Below are 21,537 nucleotides of genomic sequence, written 5' to 3'. Positions count from 1 at the left end.
GTTAGTTTTAGATATGCCTAGGACATCTAGGGGTTAAGTGGGCTCTTCAGAGACAGGTTTCTGGAAGATGTCAGAAGCAGAATGTGAACACATGATTCCCAGACTCTAGTCTTAGCTCTCTATCTACTACATCATGATGCCTTTTTTCAAGACTTGACTCCATATCTTTGAACTCCCAATCCAGTGCTGCTCCTCTGCTGTGCTATCTCTCCAGAAAATGGTGACTGCTTACTAGGTTCCAAGGTTCATGCAATTGTGTTTTATATTTTTTAACCATCTCTAGTATATTTAGATAAATGGACAATTTTCAAAGCAAAGGAGGTAGAATAACTTCCTTTTGTTTAAATTGTTTTTAGTGAACAGGTTATAGTCTTCAGTGTGACATTTCTGAAACAAGGGTGTTTCTTTTCATCATTTTTAATATCCTGCATTTTCAATTTTTCAGGGAAAATATTTGTTTCAATCAACTCTTGAATATTACAATTCTGATAGCTAATGATGATTCCCTGTAAAGTAGTATTTTCTTTAATTTGTTCTAAATTAACCTCTTAATTCCATGAAATGATTATTTACTCTCTTATTAGGCATCTTTCCTATTACTGCATTTTTAAAGGCTTTCTTTTATTTGTTATCAGTTATTTCATCCCACCCTATGGTGTTTTCTGCTCTCCTTTTCCCTGCCTATCCACTAATCTTACCTCCTTGCTTCAGAATCATTGAATATTATCTCATTTCCTGTCTGATGTGCATAATGTAATTTTAAATTCCCCTCCTTTCTACTGTATTATAATTTGGATGGTGCAACTTATTTTCTGTCTGTATTGATTATTCCCCCACCATCATCTTTCTTTCTTTTTGTTTTCTATTATCTTAACTGATTCTCTCTTTAGCATTAGCACTTTGAGATCCACAGATTAAAGATTCTGTATGAACTAGACTATTATTATATTGTTCTTCATTTTATCTCCATCTCTATTCCATTTTTAGTTATTAGTTATGCTATATATGTCACTCTTATTATCCTGAACTGCATTTGTCCTCCTCCATTGACTCATAGGTCATTTTCTCAACAATGTGTTAGCTAATGCGCGATTTCTGAAAGTTACCGACCAGCAATCCAAAACTAGCAGCTTGGCTATCATTGTAGATAGGCTTACTCTTCTAGAGAGTTCCAAGGAACAAAATTGTGTCTAGTGTTTCAAATTATAAGGTAACCTGTATTACTTCTACAAACCTGGAGAAAGTATGGCATAGGGAAATTGGGAAGCACAGAATTTGATTTCAAATACTAAAACTCTTCCACTTACTACCTTTATGATCTTTAGAAAGTTACTAAATCCATCTAGGTCTCAGTCCCCTCATCTGTAAAATGAAGGAGACTGACTAAATGATCTCTAAGATCCTTTCCAGTTCTTAACATATTATCCTATGAATTTTATTCAATGATGTGTAGTTAAAGGGAAGCTAGGAGGTTCAGCGAGTAGAGCAGTGGGTTTGGAGTAAGGAAGAATTATCTTTATGAGTTCATATATTCCTTCAGATACTTACTAGCTGTGTGGCCCTGAGCAAGTCACTTAAATATGTTTACCTCAGTTTCCTCATCTATCCAAATGAGCTGGAGAAAGAAAGGGTAAACTGCTACAGTATCTTTGCAAAGAAAATCCCAATGTGGTCACTAAGAGTTGGACTCAGTTTTCAAAAACTGACATCCCAACAGTGTGGTGAAAATTGTGACCCTCTAAGCAACCTTTTCAGACAAGTCACACTTTTCTTTTATAAATTATTGTACGGTAAACTAATCTGCAAGGGACCCAATGTGTTGGAGCAAGAAGTGTCAGCTCACAATTGCTTGCAAAGAAAACTACAAAGAAAAATGGAAAAGAACATTTAGTAGGATCAGAGACATGGAGCAGGAAGGACTTCTAGAGGTCATCTAGTCTAACCCTTTTTTAAATTTTCTTAAATGAGCACTTGAAGACTAGATAGTTTTTTGATGAATGAAAAGTTCAAGAGACATAGTTTCTGGGTAATTGATAATTTGATTAATTATGACTAGCAGATATTTTTTAAAATGATCATTGGCTTCCTCTTATTAACCAAAGACCCTTCCTGGAGAATATTATATATTTAAAAAGTCTATGGAAATGGCCATGTCTCTGAAGATAAAAATAATCTCTGATTAGTTAACAATCAATGCGGAGGGGATGAACACATTAATGAAGAGCTGGGCAAAAAATCTTAAGCCCCTCCCACAGAGAATGTGATTGAGACTCAGCTGTCTCCAGAAATCTGGACAAAAGAATCCGTCTCTACCCAGACCCTACTGGTTAGTTTTCCCTTTTACAAGCTACATCACACTAAATTCTAATGGAAGTTTCCGAGGACAGACAGGGGCTTATTAACTAAGGGTGACATCTTGCTTAGGCTGGATTCTGTTTGTAAGGTCTCCCAGTTGGATAGAGTCCTACCGAAGATCAAAAAGAATGTAATTTCAGGAGTTAGGTGATCTCACGTCCCAGCAATGTCATTCAGAGACTGGCTGAATAAGCTACCGAGGATGATTTCTGAATCAGGAAATAGAAAGGGAAAACCTCAGCCCTAATTTTATGATTGGTTATTAATATAAGAGAGAATAATAATTTTTCTCAGTTTAGTGACTTACTTAAGTTCATGCAGGTATTGAAGAAGTAGAGTCAAGATTTGAACTTAGTAATCTCTGACTCCAAATCGAATATTGCTTATGTTGTACCCTGGAACCCTATAAATTGTACGTGTGCATATATAGGTATATAGAGCATGCACTTTACAGAAGATATATGTTTACGTGTGTATATACACATATGTATATACACATATATACACATATAAAAGAAAATATGAGATACATATGTACATTTGTATTAATAATATATAATTTGTTATTTTAAATTTTAAAATATAAATTAAATATTAACATATAAATTTATAAAAAATATAAATAGTATCTATATTCTTGTATAATCCATATACCTACACATATACATGAGTACATAAAAGCGGTACATATAGACATTTCATATATAGACTATATGCATATACATAAACAAACATGCATACACACATATGTTCTAAACTAGAAAGTCTCAGGATTCCTGAGTACCCAATTTATCAATGAATTCAATGAGTATAGCAAACTGATACAGTAGTCCTGAGTTCTCCCTAAAATCTTACTACTAAAGTAACAGAAAATTGAGTGTATCAGTTCCAGCAAATACAAAGGGTAAGGGGAATTTTCTGATGACTTGAAATAGATGTGGCATGTTAGTTTCAAGCAACAACCACAAGTACACAAAATGCAGATCAGCCTCCCTCCTAGAGGAGATGAAAGGATGAGAGGAAAACTTATTTCCCTGACCTACACATTATGAAGGGAAATGGCATGCTTCAAAGGGAAGAGAAAAAGGAAAAAAAAAATTAACCTGTGCAGAGAGAGGAGAATGCTAACTAATGGAAGGATGTTAGGAAGGGCATAAGAGTGGAAAAAGAAGAATGGGAAGAAAAAACAGATTGTCAATGAACCTTTAAAGCCTGTCTTGAACATGACTATTTTTTCCCTACAGATGGAGATGGATCATATGAAAAGGAACAAATTTCTCATGCATTAAGATATGATGAAACTCCACAGCTGTATCCAAGGTGCCATATATTGTTGACCTGAACAATGAGAAGATGCTTTTAACCATTTCAACACAACCTGTATTTAGGATAGGACAGAGAGACTTCAGGGACTTAATAAATTTAATGTCTATGACTAACTGCTTTTGAATGACATAGAGACAAATATTATATCCAGAAAGACTCCAGGAAATGCTGATAAATCAAGAAACTTACAACTTTGATGGCATTTAGAATGTTTTGATGACTACTGACAAGTGAAACAGGGAGTGTCGTAAGGGAAAGCCCTATTTGGGAAACAAAAAGATGATTATGATAACAACATCATAAAATAGGATTTGGATTTCTGCTTAAATTATAAGAATGATGGGGTTTTGGACTAGGAATATAATACACCCAAATGAGATTTTGAAATAGTGTTTCTCTAGAGACATGAATATGATCCAGCTAAATAACTTATAGAGTAGTATGAATGTTAAAAGAAATCTGTAGATAACAAGTAATAAGTAAAAAAACAACAACAAAAATAACAACTACTACAAACGTTACTCATGTTCTTGGATTTTTTTGCACAAATATCTATCATAAATAAAATGAACTACAGTTTTTATTTTTCTTCTTAACATAAATAAATGTAAATTTTTAGATAGAGGATTACTCATCACTGTAATAATATGGAATGCTTTATCTCAGTCAAAACAATGGGTTAAGTGAAAGGGGATGAAGTTGTATTCAGTATGAAGAAGATGCATTCATATTAAACAATTGTGAAGTGGTACCTCACATCTTTCAGATTGACTCATGTGACAGAAAATGGAAATGACAAATGCTAGAAAGGATGTAGAAAAATTGGGACACTAATGCTTTGTTAGTGGAGTTGTGAACCAATCTGACCATTTTGGAGAACAATCTGGCATTCTGAATAAAGGGTTACAAAAGTGCGTATACCTTTGACCCAGAAATACTACTACCAAATCTGTATCCCAAAGAGATCAGAGAAAAAGTAAAATGATGTGTACAAAAATCTTTATTGCAACTCTTTATATAGTAGCAGGAAGTTGGAAATGGAGTAGATATTCATTAATTAATGAATGGCTGAAGAAGATGTGGTTGTGATAGGATACTGTTTTTTTTTCTATAAAAAACAATAAGAAGGATTGTTTCAGAAAAACTTGGAAAGACTTATAAGAACTTATGCAAAATTAAGAGAGCACAACCAGTTCATTGAATCCAGTAATAGCAATATTGTAAGGTTGCTCTGATCATTACAATGACACAAGACAATTTTGAAGAATGAATGATAAAAAATTCTGTCAACCTCCAGAGAGAAGACTCATGAAGTTGGTACAAACTGAAGTATCATTTCTTCCACTTTTCCTTTAAAAAAACATGGCTAATATAAAAATAAATTTTGTATTATTTTCACATGTATAATTGATATCATCTGGGCAGACTTCTCAGTGGATGGAGGAGGAGCACAAGGGAAAGAGGATTTGGAATTTAATATTTTTTAAAAGCTAAAAATAGTTTGAAAGAAAAAGTATATAACAAAAAAAGGTATGACAACACAGAAACTAATACTTTTTTTTCCAGAGTAATGTTATAGTTTCAATCGGAGAATTGGGACTTCATCTGTGAATTCATTAGCATAGGGAAATATTTCTTAAAGAAACTAGTTCTATCAATGCATATGAACACCCTTTTGCAACTTAAAATCTTAACTAATTGTCCAGAGAGGGCTGAGAAGTTGAAGGGCTTGTGTACTTTCAATGAGATTTATAGGGGTAGAGCCAAGATGGTGGAGCAGAGGCAACAATAGAGATCTCTCAATGTTTCTCTCCAACCAACTAACACTTCAAATAAAATTCTGGAGTGTCAAAGTCAACAAAATGTCAGAAAGAAACTTTCTTCCAGCCAGCACAAACCTAGGAGCTCAGAAGGAGAAATCTATGACTTGGAAGTGAAGGTTATCCCAGAGCCCATATTCCAGTGGTGGTGACAGAAGCAGCAACAGCTTCAGGAGCTCTCTAGCTAGAAATGATGTGTACCTGGTAACTTATCAGAAAGAGAATACAGGAGATCCCTGTGCTAGCACTGGACTCAGAACCAGATGTTGTTTTGCAAATTAATTGCCTATAGCCACTTTGTAGTCATAGCTCAAGACCAAAAAAGAGAACTTTGGGAGTCAAGAAGGAATTGAAACTTTGAGGGTCAGTATCATTTTCAGGCCCAAGGGATCAGAGACCCTGAGGAACAGTATCACTTCCAGTCCAAGAGAACAGATGCCCTGAGAGAGATTTTGATTGCAATCCCAAAGGGTCAGAGGCCCGTGCTGGGTGAGAATCAGAGTGCAAATGAGGTGAGCCATGACCTCACCTACTATGCTGGCAGGGAAGGTCAAGACAAGTCTCTGAAGACAATGAAGTTAGAATAGCTACAAGGAAAGCCAAAAAGGAAATAATTTTTAAAAATCAGTATTAGGAAAACTATTGTCAAAATTGCTATTAATAACAAAAACAAAAAATATTGTATGCATCAATGGATACAGAAAACACCTTTGAAAAAATACAACACTATTAAAAACTTTAGAATGCATTAGAATGCATAAGAATCAATGGAGCGTTTCTTGAAATCATGAGTGGTATCTATCAAAATACAAGGGTAAGCAATACCTGTAATGGCAGTTAACTTGAAGCCTTCCCAACAAGAACAGCAGTGAAGCAAGGATATCCCTAAATAACATTATTATGCAATATTATGGTAGAAATGGTAACTATAGCAAGAAGACAAGAACAGAAATTAAAGGAATAAGAATTAGGCAATGAGGAAATAAAACTATTAGTCTTTATAGACGATATAATGGTATACTTAGAGAGCACTAGTGAATCAACTAAAAAGGTAAGTGAAACAGTGAAAAATTTCAACAAAGTCCTAGGTTATAAAATTAGCCTACATAACTGATCAGCATTTCTATATTTGAAATTCAAATCCCAGCAAGAGATAGAAAGGTGAATTTAAAATAATTGCAGACAATATAAAATAATTGGGACTCTACATGTCAAGACAAATCCACAAATGATAGTAACACATTTCACACAAATAGAGTTCTAAATGGAGAAATATTAATTGCTAATTGTTAGGCTGAGCTAATATAATAAAAATGACAGTTCTATCTTAAGTTAACTTACTAGTTCAGTGCAATGTAAATAAAATTACAAAATAATATTTTATGGAGTTAGAAAAAATAATTTAATAATTCATCCAGAAAAAGAAAAGGTAAAGAATACCACCGGAATCAATGAAAAAAATGTGAAGGAAGGTAGTGAGATTTCAAACTATATTACAAAGTGACAATCATCAAAACAATCTGGAACTGGCTAAGAAATAAAGTGGTGGATCAGAAGAATTAATTAGTACACAATACACTGTAGTAATTGACTTTAGTAATCTAGTGTTTGATAAACCAAAGATCAAACTTTTGGGGATAAGAACTCACAATTCAATAAAAAAAATTGTTGGGAAAACTGGAAAACAGTTTGGAAGAAATTAGGCATAAAACAACATCTCACTACTTATACTAAAATAAGGTCAGAATGGATAAGTGATTTATACATAAAGTTTGGTTATGGTTGCTTGCTTTCTGAAAGGTGGCAAAGGGGCTAGAAAAAAAGAGAGAGAAATTAAAACTTAAGTTTTTAAAATAAGTTACACAAAGCAAATATTAATGAAATAAAAATATATTGAAAAATGAATGCTACTTTTTTTTTATCATTCAATAGAGAAACATTTAATGCAGGAAAAAAAAGAAAACCTAAAAGATTTGTCCAGGGTCAAACAGCCAGCATGTGTCAGAAGAACTTAAACCGAGTTCTTCTTGGCTCTATGCCTAGTCAACTCTTTTTCTATGAAACCATACTCATTGCATTACTTTTTCTGTTTATCTCTGTTTCTACTTTTTTTCTCTGTCTCTCCATTGCTTCTCCATCAAACACACATAAAAATAGAGTAGCCAATAAATTAGTGAATTTTTAAATGATAATTTTGTTCTTCAAAAATGAAAGGAAACTTGAGAAGAAATAACCTTTCAGTTTGTAAGACAAAATGAGAGAATGGCCAAGAATAATTCAGTTCTACATTTACAAAGTTTAGCAAGCATATTTAGAAAAGATCAGAGACTAGATAGGTGACATCCAATGATCTAAAACTTTAATGAGAATGTAAACTGGGAGTAATAACAGCTATATAAATTTTTCACAAATTTTAAAATTTGCAAATCATGAGGAGGGCAGAGCCAAGATGGTGGGAGAAAAGGCAGTGATTCACTTGAGCTTTCCCCACAAAATCTCCAAATAGCTTTAAATAATGCCATAAAACAATTCCTGGAGAGTCAAAACTCGCAAAAGGATGTGGTAAAATAATTTTCCAATCAAAGACAAGTTAGAAGGTCAGTAGAAAATATCTGTTGCACCAGGCTGAGAGTGGAGGATAGTCCAGTGAAGGCTGTAGAAGCTCAGACAAGTCCCCACCAATCCATGAGCACACTTTGGGAGCTATTGAATCAACAGAGGCAGCAGCTGCTTATGGAGCTGTCAGAAGGTAAGGTTCTTGAACAAATGGTCAGCAAGAGATTATGGGGTCTCTTTGCTAGAATTGCAGGTAGGACACTTTTGCTTTTTTAAAAAAAATATTTATTTTTAGTTTTCAACATTCACTTCAACAAGATTTTGAGTTCCAAATATTCTCCCCATCTCTCCCCTCCTCCCACCCCAAGAGATTATACCTTCTGATTATCCCTTCCCAAATCTGTCCTCCTTTCTATCACACCTCTCCCTTCTCTCATGTACTTCCCTTCTATTTTATTGTAGGGCAAGATAGATTTCTATACACCATTTCCTTCTATCTCTTAATGTAGAAGCTGCTAGATCTTGTGCTATCCTGATTGTATTTCTACAATACTCAAACTGGTTCTTTCTGGCTGCTTACAATATTTTCTCCTTGACCTGAGAACTCTAGAATTTGGCTACAATATTCCTAGGTGTTTTTTCTTTTCAGATCTCTTTCAGGAGGTGATCCATGGATTCGTTCAATATTTATTTTACCCTGTGGCTCTAGAATGTCAGGAAAGTTTTCCTTGATAATTTCATGAAAGATGAAGTCTAGGCTCTTTTTTTCATCATAGGTTTCAGGTAGACCCATAACTTTAAAATTGTCTCTCCTGGATCTATTTTCCATGTCTGTTGTTTTTCCAAAGACATATTTGACATTGTCTTCAATTTTTTTTCATTCATTTGGTTTTGTTTTGTAATCTCTTGGTTTCTCATAAAATCATTAGCTTCCATTTGCTCCATTCTAATTTTTAAAGAACTATTTTCTTTAGTGAGTTTTTGAATCTCTTTTTCCATTTGACCAGTTCTTTTTATTAAAGCTTTCTTCTTCTCATTGACTTTTTGGACCTCTTTTGCCATTTGGGTTAGTCTGCTTTTTAAGGTGTATTTTCTTCAGCACTTTTTGGGTCTCCTTTTGCAAATGGTTGACTCACTTTTCATGATTTTCTTGCATTATTCTTATTTCCCTTCCCAATTTTTCCTCCACCTCTCTTATTTGATTTTTCAAAATCTTTTTTAAGCTCTTCCATGGCCTCAGATCATTGCATATTGATCTTGGAGGTTTTTTAATGAAGAAGCCTTGACTTTGATGTCTTCCTCTAATGGTATGCTTTGTTCTTCCTCATTCAAAAGAAGGGAGGAAAATACCTGTTCACCAAGAAGGTAACATTTTATAGTAATTATTTTTGTTTGCTTTTGGGCAATTTTCCCAACCAGTTACTTGACTTTTGAGTCCTTTGTCAAGTGGATGGTATGCTCTAGAGACCTGTAATTTCTCAGTTCCTCCAAGGTGTCACAGTTAAGGGAAAGGGTTTACTCCTCTCCTGGCTTATTCTCTGGTCTGGGAGCCACCACAAGCTTTTCTGTCCAGGATCTGCAAGTAGGGTTCCTTCTCCACAATCACCTCCCATTTCCACCAGGTCATCTCAGGGCTCAGGGATCCTCACTTCAGGGCTGCCTCTCAGGGCTGAGATTGAGATCAGCTGCTTGATTATCCCAGGGTCTTTAGGCTGAGGGCTCCAAAAATGGACCCTGCAGCCACCCAGGGCTGGGCTAGGGCAGGACCCTGCTCCCTTCTCACCCATATGAAAGAGCTTTCTCACTGACCTTGGCATTTGTGGGTTGACGAATCTGGAAACTGCAGCTGCTTCACCAGATTTCATGCCCTGAAGCCTGCTCCAGGCATTTCTGTGCTGTGCCGTGTGGCCAAGACTAAGCTGCACTCCATGGACTGTGCTCTGCTCCAAGACAGGCATGATAGACTTTTCCTGTCAGTCTTCAAGGTAGCTTTAGGCTGGAAATCTCTTTCACTCTGTCGTTTTGTGACTTTTGCTACTCTAGAATTTGTTTAGAGTCATTTTTACAGGTATTTTATGGGCTTTGGGGGGAGAGCTACAGCAGGTCCATTCTTCTATTCCACCTTCTTGGGTACACCAGCTCAGTTATCTTACCATGAGGTATTTCACATTGGTATTTTTTCATTCCTTTGGCTTTGTTTTATATTTTCCTGAGTTTTCAAAAAGTCATTAGCTTCCATCTATTCCATTCTAATTTTGAAGAAATTATTTTCTTCACTGAGGTTTGGAAATTCCTTTTCCCTCTGGCCAATTCTGCTTTCTAAGGATTTCTTCTCATTTGCTTTTTGGACCTCTTTTGCCATTTGGGTTAGTCTATTTCTTAAGATGTCATTTTCTTCAGTATTTTGGGGTCCCCTTTAGCAAGAAATTGACATTATTTTTCATGAATTTCTAGCATCACTCTCATTTCTCTTTCAAATTTTTCCTCTACTCTTACTTGAGTTTGAAAATCATTTTTGAGCTTTCCAGGGCCTAAGATCAATTCATATTTTTATTGGGGAATTCAGATGGAGGAGATTTGACTCTGTTATCTTCTTCTGTTTGTGTAGTTTAGTCTTCCTTGTCAGCAAAGTAAGATTCTACAATCTGATTCTTTTTCCAGGATTCATTTACTTCCTCAGCCATTCACTTGCCTTCTGAGCTCTTTGTCAAGGTAGTTCTCTGCTTCAAGTGTGGGTGGAGAAGTGTACTGCCAGCCTCTAGATTCCCCCATAGTCTGTGGACCTAGAGCTCCAGAAATAGCCACTGCTTCTGCCCTTGCTTCTGTGGGCTCCTCCACTCCCTCTGCCACTCTGGGACTGGGGGTCAGACCACTCGACTCTCTTACACATCTCAGACAGGTTTTTTCCACCAAAATTCCAATTTGTCTTTGGTATCTTGGGGTTGTGAAGTCTAGAAACTGCCACATGTACCAGAGATTCAGTCTCCCATAGTCCTGGTCTGGTCCCATCTGTGCTGTCATGGCCTGTGCTCTGCTCTGTGTTCTGTAATAGACTCTTCACATCAGTCTTCCATTCCATTTTGGACTGGAGATTTGTTACATTGCATCATTCTTTGAGTTCTGAAGTTCCAGAATTTGTTTAGAGTCATTTATTTCATATCTGGCTGGGACTGGGGGGAGAGCTCTAGCTAGTCTCTTGGCTCTGTCATCTTGGCTCTGCCTCTAACACTGTTGTTTTGCACATAATTAGATCATGTTCTCATTCCCAAGTGGCAGCCCCAGGGATAAAGAGTAGCACTACACACTAGAGATTTTGGCTACAGTGCAATTGTGACCCTTGTCATAATTCCAAGGCAGAAATAATGTAGCCACTCTTAAATAAAATGAAAATAAACATAATAAATTATTATAGCAAAAATGAATAAATACAAAAATAAAAATCAGTAAAACATGTGGTCATTCCTAAACTATAACACAGGCCAGGAGAGTAGTAGATACCTTTCCTTAGATCATACCACCTTGAAGGAACTGCAAACTTACAGTTCCCTAGAAGTATCTCTGAGAACAGCTGCACAAACCTCTGAAACTTAGGATAGTATTCTCTCCACCTTGGAAGAAGAGGCCCAGTTTAGTAGAATTAAAAGACCAGAAACAGACTGGGAAAATGAGTAAACAACAGAAAAAAATATGACCCTAGAAAGTGGATGTGGTGACATGAAAGATCAAAATACACTCTCAGAAGAAGACAACAAAGTGGAAGTTCCTACATTCAAAGATTTCAAGAAAAATATGAATTGGTCTCAGGCCATGGAAGAGCTCAAAAAGAATTTTTAAAATTAAGTAAGAGAAGTAGAGGAAAATCATAAAGAAAAATGAGAGTGATGCAAGAAAATCATGAAAAATGTGTTAACAGTTTGACAAAGAAGACACATAAAAACAGTGAAGAAAAGTAAGACCTTAAAAAACAGACTAGCCTGAATCATAAAATAGGTACCAAATGTCTATAAAAAAAAAGAATGCCTTAAAAAGCAGAGCCAGCTGGATTGGGGAAAAGAAGTGGCACAAAAGGTCATTGACAAAAATAAACTGCTTAAAAATTAAAATTGGCCATATGGAAATGGAGGTACAAAAACTCACTCAAAAAAATTCCTTAAAAATTAGAATGGAGTAAAGGGAAACTAATGACTCAATGAGACATCAAGAAACAACAACAAAAAAAGAATGAAAAAAAATAGAAGAAAATGTGAAATATTTCATTGGAAAAACACTGACTTGAAAAATAGATACAAGGGAGATAAGTTTATAATTATTGGAACTATCTGAAAGCCAAGATAAAAAAAAGAACCTAAATGTCATCTTTCAAGAAAATATCAAGAAAAACTGCCCTGATATTTTAGCACCAGAAGGAAAATTAAAAATTGCAAGAATTCACTGATCACTTCCTCAAAAAGTTCCCAAAATTAAAACTGCCAAGAATATTATAGCCAAATTCCAGAGCTCCTAAGTCAAGGGAAAAAATATTGAAAGCAGCCAGGAAGAAACAATTAAAGTATCAGGGAGCCACAGTCAGTAAAACAAAATGTTTAGTAGCTTCTACATTAAAGGATCAGAGGGCTTGGAATAAAATTTTCCAGAGGAAAGGAGTTTGGATTTCAGCCAAGAATTACCTGTCCAGCAAAACTGAGTATAATATGTCAGGACAAAAAAATGGTCTTTCAGTGAAATAAAAAACTTTCAATCATCCCTGATTAAAAGACCAGAACTGAATTGTAAATTTGACATTCAAATACAAGAATCAAGAGAAGCATTAATAAAAAAAAAAACAGAAAAGGGAAATTATAAAAGACTTAATAAGGTTTAACTTTACATTCCACCATGGGAAGATGATGCTTGCAACTCATATGAATTTTCTCATTATTTTGGCAATTAGAAGGAGTGTATATAGACAGAGGACACAGGTGTCAGCTGACCAGGCAGGGATGATATCTTTAAAATTAAAATTAAGGGGTGTGAGAGGAATCTATGAGGAGAAATGGAAAGAGAGAGGTAGAAGGAGGTAAATGATCTCAAATAAAAGAGGCAAGAAAAATATTTTACTATATAGGGGAAGAAGAGAGATGTAGGGTAGGAGGAGTGAATCTTACTGTCATCAGAATTGGCTAAAAGAGGGAATACTATATGTAATCTACTGGATAAAGAACTCTATCTTACCTTCACAGACCAGAGCACAGGCTCAGAGAGTAGTAAAGACCTCTCTTTATTTTGGATGCAATGAAAATTTACAGGTTTCTAGAAGTGCTTCTGAAAGGATCAATGGGACAGTGGGCAATGCTTGTACAGCCAATGCAATAGCCACAGCACCCATGGTGGCCATGAATACCATGCTGCAATTCTGAATCATGAAATACTAAAGACTCTCCAGATGGGAGACAGAGCCCAGAAAGCCAAATCCGTTATAGTAACAAAAATGTATATGCAATAGCAATGTATAGAGAAGCACTGTTCCCAATCTTTCCCCTGCTAGACTTTCCACAAACCAAGTCTCTTAAAACATATCACAAGCAGGATTCCTTTTAACAAAATTCAGTTCTCACTCTCACAGACATCTGTGGGCTTGCCTGCATCCTTCAGTTCTGACTGCTCTCTCACTAATTTCCTCTCAGCTCCACCTCTTCCTGTTCCCCCCATTCAGCAAACTCCTCCCACCACAGGCTCCACATGACTCAGACTCACATGACTCAGGTTTCCATATGATCCAGGCAGGTCACATGGTCCTAGTAATGAATGGGAAAGGTCTCCCCATTTAAATTGCCATTACAGCCCTACTTTAACAAACAGTTAAAAGTAAGGTAGATGGGAAAAGGAGCAACAACAGAAAAAAATTAACCATAGAAAGTTACAATGGGGACAAGGAAAAGCAAAACACACACTTGGAAGACAAGTCAAATCTCCTACATCCGAAGCCTCCAAAAAATATGAATTGGTCACAGGTCAAGGAAGAGCTTAAAAGGATTTTGAAAATCAAGTAAGAAAAGTAGAGGAGAAAATTGGAAAGAGAAATGAGAGTGATGCAAGAAAATAATGAAAAACTAATTAACAGCTTTGTAAAGGAGACACAAAAAATAGAAAAGAAAATAATACCTTAAAAAAAACAGACTAGGCCAAATGATAAAAGATGTTCAAAAATCCAGTGAAGAAAAGAATGCCTTAAAAAGAAGATTTGGACAAATGGAAAAGAGGTATAAATGCTCAATGAAGAAAATAATTCCTTAAAAATTAGAAAGAAATGCAATCTAATGACTCGAAGAGAAATCAAGAAAACATAAAACAAAACCAAAAGAATGAAAAAGTGTAAGACAATGTGAAATATCTCATTGGAAAAACAACTGACATGGAAAATAGATCCAGAACAGATAATTTTAAATAGAAAGCCATCAAAAAAAAGTCAAGATAAGATCTTTTAAGAAATTATCAAGGAAAAACGCTCTAAGATTCTAAAACCAGAGGGTAAAATAGAAATTGAAGGAATCTACAAATCACATCCTGAATGATATCCCAAAATGAAAACTGCCAGGAATATAATAGTCACATTATAGAGTTCCCATTTCAAGGAGAAATATTGCAAGCATCCAGAATTAAACAATTCAAGTATGGTGGAGATGCAGTCAGAATAACACAAGATTTAGCAGCTTCTACGTTAAAGATTCAGTGGGTGAAGGCACAGTATCTAGGATTAGAATCAAAAATCACTTATCCAGCAAAACTGACTATAATCCTTCAGGGAAAAAATGGATATCCAATTAAAAAGATGACTTTTCAAGCATTCTTGATGAAAAGACTACTGCTGAATAGAAAATCTGACTTTCAAATACAAGACTCAAGAGAAGAATAAAAAGGTAAACAAGAAAGAAAATCATAAGAGACTTAAAAATGTTCAACTGTTTACATTCCTACATGGGAAGATGAAAATTGTAACTCATAAGACCTTTCTCTTTATTAGGACAGTTAAAAGGAGCATATATAGACAGGGCACACAGATGTTAGTTGAATATGAAGGGATGATATACAAAAAAAATAAGGGGTTGATAGGAATGTACTGGGAAAACTGGAAAAGAAGAAATAGAATGGGTTAAATTACCTCTCATAAAAGACACACTTTACAGTGGAGGGGAAGTGACAGGTAGTGAGTAAACCTTACTCTTATCAGAATTGGATCAAAGAGGAAATAATTTACATTCAGGTATAGAAATCTTTCTTACCCTCTAGGAAAGTAGGAGTTGAAGGGGAAAAGAAAAGGGCTGGGGTGATAGAAAGGAAGGCAGATTTGGTGTGGGGTGGTCAGAAGCAAAGCATTTTTGCAGAGAGTAGAATAAACAAGGGGGAGTTAGAGTGGAGGGAAATACAGTTAGCAACAGTAATTGCAAAAAAAATTGAAACAAGTTTCTTTGATAAAGACCTCATTTCTCAAACATATAGAGAACTGAATCAAATTTATAAAAATAAGAGATATTACCCAATTGAAAATGATCAAAAGATATCAACTCTTTTCAGTCTAAATAATCAAAGCTAAGTGCAGTCATATTAAAGAAAAAAATATTCTAACTCACTATTGATTGGAGAAATGCAAATTAAAACAATTCTGAGGTATTCACTACCTCCTCCCTATTAGATTGGCTAATGGGACAGAAAATGTAAATGGCAAATGTTGAAGGGGATGTGAGAAAAATGAGAACTTCACAAGCTGTTGGTGGAGTTGTGAAATGATTCATGTATTCTGCAAAGGAATTAGGAAATATGCTTAAAGAGGTATAAAATCATGCAAACTCTTTGACCTAACCATTATGCTATTATGTCTGTATCCCAAAAGAACTAAAAAAAAATTAAAAAGAAAAAGGACCTATTCCCTCCAAAATATTTATAGCAGTTCAGTTCTGGGAGCAAGGGATTAAAAATTGAGGGGATATTCACCAATTGGGGAATGGTTGAACTAGTTATAGTATGTATTTATGAAGGAATACTGGTGTGCTATAAGAAATGATGAGCAGAATGCTCTCAGAAAAATGTAGAAAGATTTGCATGGGCTGATGCAAAGTGAAATGTACTGTGTACAAAGTAACAACATTATTGTAACATGGTCAGGTGTGAATGATATGGATATTCTCAACAATTCAATGATTCAAGACAACTCTGAAAGACATAAGATGAACAAAATGCTAACCATTCCCAGAGAAAGAACTGATAGTGTCTGTAAACAGGCTGGAGCATACAATTTTTTTGCTTTCTCTATTTTTGAGTTTTTTTGTCTATGTTTTCTTTCACAACCTATTATCTATGTTTTACATGACTTCATATATATATATATATATACATATATATACATACGTATATGCATATACGTATGTATATGTGCATATATACATAAATATATGTGTGTATATATATGTATATATATGTATATATATATATATACATATATATACATATATATATACACACATATATATCCTTGATCAAATTGCTTGCCTTCTCTTTCAGGAGGATGGGGAGGGAGGGAGGGAGAAAAGTGAGAACTCAAAACTTTTAAAACAAATGTTAACAATTGTTTTTGCATGTTTTGGTGGGCAGTAAAATAATAAAATTTTTAAAAATGATTTATAAATCATTTAACAAATGTAACTATGTAATCCATACAAAATTCCTGGGAGGTACATGTTATTATCTCAATTTTACAGATGAGGAAAGTGAGGCAGAAAAAAATAACTCACCAGTGTTGCCCAACTTCTAAGTGACTGAGAAAGGTTTTGAAGTCTGTCTTTTTTTTTATTCTGGGTTTATTAACCTATTCACAATTCTAATTATATACATATATGCATGCATGCATGCGCATATATGTATGTGTGTATGTATACACACATATACATGTTTATGTATATACACATGTACACATATACGTATATCTATGTGTTCATAGAAATACATACTAGTACACATATATATGCATGTGTATACACATACATGCATATTGTATGCAAATATATGTATACACACATAATTATCCCTATATGAAATGCTTTCAAGAATCATGATAGTATAAACATAATCAATTGCATTGAAGATAAAAGGTAATGGGGAGAGCAAAGGGAGATGGAGGGAGGTTTATTTGACTGATTTAGATAGGCCAAAGATAAGTGTAGCAATGGTAGCAGGAGTGTATAATGGAATAATAGAAAAGTGTAGCACTTAGGGATCCAAGTGTCAAGAATTCTAAAGTTCAGAAAGAGATGCAGTTTGCAATGAATGCTTACGATAATTAAAGGCCTCTTTTCAACCCTGTTGAAAGAAAAATCAAACTATAGCTTGGATTTCTTTTTGAGTGTATAAACTGATAAATTAATACAAGAAAAAATTACTCACTTTTTTTCTTTGTTATTTTTCTTTACCATTCAGATCAATGTTCAGATTGTTAGGAACAAAAATTTTATCAGACACCTGTAACCAGCGATAAGTGAGATATTTAGACAGAACTTAGATTCACTCAGTGGTTTAAAATCACTATGTTTGGACAAACTGAGTCCCAGAAATTGTAAGAAACTGTCAACTGGGATTGTTGAATTGCTCTCTGTAATCTTTGAGATCACAGACTACCTAAAACGTGTTGCAGAAAGAGAAAAATATTTTAGTAGTAAGACGCCTATACCTTCAAGTTGGACTACCTAGGTTTGAATCTTGTCTTTGTCACTTTCTATGTATGTGATCTTTGGGAAATTAGCTTCTCTTTGGATTTAAATTTCTGAAGCAGGAAAAGAAACTGTCAAACTGGAAGATCTCCTCTTAAGATTTCCTCCAGTTCAAATATTCTAAATATTCTATTATTGGAAGCAGATAAATGTGGTTCTGATTTTAAGATGAAGGAAAAGTTAATATTCTTAAAATCATAAAATTATAAAAATTACCATAGTGAATTTAATTTTCTTTCTTAAATTGAATTGAATTGAAAGGAGACATTTGTGAGCATTTAAGAAGTAAACAGGATTCAGCAAAGCCCAGTTTGAGTTCATAAGATGCAAGACAATTCAGGCTAAACTAATTTCTTTTTTTGACAGATTAGATAGTCGATGAGTAGAATGCTGTAGACACAATATGACAGTATTTTAGAAAGACAAAGTCTTTGATGGTATTTCTGTTGATAAGATGGATACAAGAGCTAATTGATAGTTCAATTAGATGGATTGTTAATGCCATGCATTTTTGGATACAATGCATAACTACTCTCCATTGATCTATGTCAACTTGGAAAGAAATCTTTAGTAGATCTACAAGTGATCTCTTTGGGTCCAGGCCTACTCAGCAACTTTTCTCAGTGACTGCTGAAAGCAAGGATATGGCATGTCATACATTTACAAGTAATACAAATTAATTATAGAGGACTTTTCAGGTAATAAATTTAAGATGCCCAAAGATATTAATAGACTAGAACAATGGGTCATATTGAATATTACTTAAATTAGAGAGGATTAACTTTGGGTTAAAAAACATTAACTGTAAGTGAAGATGATGTACAAAGAGATGGTTAGAGAAGTCAACAAGTGAAAGAATCCTTAAAGTTTTACTAGACCAAAATGTCAAAATTAATTAATACTATATCACAGAGCCAAAAAAACTTTATCTTAGGCAGGGGTAGGGAACCTGTGACCTCGAGGCCACATATGGCCCTCCAGGTTCTCAAGTACAGTCCTATTTGTTTTGTGAAGTTTGTATTCAAAGAGCTGCCCTTGAGCACCTAGAAAGCCATACATGGCCTCCAGCTTGAAGGATCCCCAATGATGGGCTAGGTCAAAGAAAGGGCAGCTGAAACATACAGTGCATAAAGCAATAGACTTAGAATTCGACCTCAGACATTTACTACCTGTGTGAACCTTGCCAAATCACTTAACCCTGTTTGCCTCAGTTTCCTCATCTCTAAGATGAGCTGGAGAAGGAATTGGCAGGCTACTCCAGTATCTTTGCCAAGAAAACTCTAAATGGGGTCATGAAGAGTTGACCACAAATGAAATGACAAACAACAATAAAGATCTAAAGAAGCTTGACGTCATATTGGTGAGAAGTCCATTAATTCTGCCCCAGTCATATCATGCTATGTTCAGCTTTGAACACGATTTAGGAAGAACACTGGCAAGCCATAATGTTTGTAGAAGAAGGTGTAAGGGTGATAAGTGACATTAAGGCTATTACATAGTTGAAGAACCTAAGAATGTTAACTTGGAAAAGAGAAGACTGAGATGACATGATAACTGTCAACAAATATGTGAAGGGATTTCACATGGAATAATGATTCAATTTTTTTTCAGCTTGTCTCCAGAAACCAGAACTAGGAGCAATGAACAGAGATGTTAGAAAGCCACACTTCAGCTTAATAGGGGTTAGGGATCTTAAAAATTAAAGTTGTCACAAGATGGAATGAACTACCTCAGAAAATATGTTCCCCATTATTGGGTGACAGTTTCTCTAGAATACCTTATAGGGGTCCATTGTTCATCTATGTGCTCAGATAGTTGATTTTTGAGGTCCTTTATGACTTTAAGATTCTGTAGATGTCACCTCTCCTTGAATATTTCTACAATGTTACAATGTCTACAGGCATTTTACCCTAATGTTTATGCCTTCAACTGATTTTCTTTAATTTAATATTGTCAGTCAATAAACTTTTATTAAGTGACTTTTATTAAGTGTTAGGAACTATGAAAAGCAGTGGAGATAGAAAGAAAAATGAAAGTCCCTGTCCTCAAGGAGCTCTCAGTCTAATGGGAGGAGACAACAGAAAAAAATGGAAATGAAAAATACAAGGAAGGTCCCAGAATTAAGGATTGGGAAGGACTTCCTTTAGAAGGTGGAACTATACTTAGTATTCAAAGAAAGTTAGGATCTTATATCTTTTTGGAAATTATTATCTACATTTAATAACTCAAGAATCTGAGTCAGAAAGGCATTAAGTAACTCACCAACAGCTAGTAAGTGTCCAAGGCTGGATTTGAATCTAATTCTTCCTGACTCCAGGTCCAGCCCTCTATACATTGCACTACATAGCTGCCCTTTTCTATGAGAGAATGATCTCAAAATATAACAAATTCTTCCTGATTAAGTCCATCATAAGATCTACCTCTCTCATTGCAGGCATACAGTTCTTCCCTTATGGAAATGCATTTCAGAACTCTTCCTCCCTATTGTTTTGAGAACCCCTTTTTATTTTTCAGTTTTAATCACTCCTTTCTTCTACCTCTTCCATTCTCCTATTCATGATAAGAGGTGATAGCAGTTATCATTCTAATAAAAAAACACCACACACACATTTGTCTTGTACGCACACCCCTCCCCCATCTGTATTTTTGTCTCTGAAAAACATCTTGATTCATCTATAAGATATGATTGAGTTTAGTTCATGAATCTTTTTTGTTATGATCTACCACTTTTACTTCTCTCACATCTTTAAATTCTATGTAAATCTTAACTTCCTTGCATGCTTTTTTACCTCTTGAGGAGGTATAGTGGGGGTTAATGGGGTATGATGTTAAGGGATTTAAGGATTAGCACACTCTGAAATGAATTCATAAGTATTTTATCCTGAAATTATATTTTATTATATTTTTTCCTGTGGAAGTAACTGCAATTATTCTATACCTGGCACATAATTCTTCTTTGGGATTTTTCTTGAGAATTAGTGGGACTTAGAGAAATTGTCTGGTCTGTGCAATGTTGTTCCATAGGCAACAAACTTCCTGTCATAAATCTTTTTCTTTCCCACTCCTTTTATCTAACGGTTATTGCTAAAATCTGAATGTCTCCCCACCCCATGACACAGTCTCCTTGAGCACCCTTACTGACAGTATTTTCACTTTTAGCCCTCACTTCATTGATTGAGACAGGGGAGTTGGACTATTCTTTCCTTCCCATTGCTACTTCCAGGTTCTTCTACATTTATCACACTCTTTCTGTGTGGTTCATGATATTCATATCTACCACCCAATGGAAATCTTGGTCAGATTTTCTTACAGGAAAATTGGATTGGAAGGGAATAACATAAGAAAGGGGTGCTCATAGAAGGGATGGTGGGTTGGGGGAGGCAATGGTCAGAAACAAAACACTTTTGAGGAGGGAGAGAGTGAAAGGATAGAGAAAATAAAATAAATCGTAGGGATATGATGAAGGGAAATACAGTTAGAAATAATGACTGTGAAAAAAAATTGAAGTAAGTTTCTCTGACAAAGGCCTTATCTCTCAAATATATAGAGAAATGAGTCAAATTTATAAAGCAAAGAGCCATTCCACAATTGATAAATGATCAAAGCATATGAATGGGCAGCTTTGGGATGAAGAAACTAAAACTTTCAACAGTCATATGAAAAAAATATTCTAAATCACTATTGATTGGAAAAATGAAAATTAAAACAACTCTGAGGTAACACATCCTACCTATAAGACTGGT

The sequence above is a fragment of the Notamacropus eugenii genome, chromosome 6, assembly GCF_028372415.1.
Source record: "Notamacropus eugenii isolate mMacEug1 chromosome 6, mMacEug1.pri_v2, whole genome shotgun sequence".
NCBI classification, from domain to species: domain Eukaryota; kingdom Metazoa; phylum Chordata; class Mammalia; order Diprotodontia; family Macropodidae; genus Notamacropus; species Notamacropus eugenii.
The sequence above is the reverse complement of the archived record's forward strand: the minus strand, read 5'-3'. Positions refer to the sequence as shown.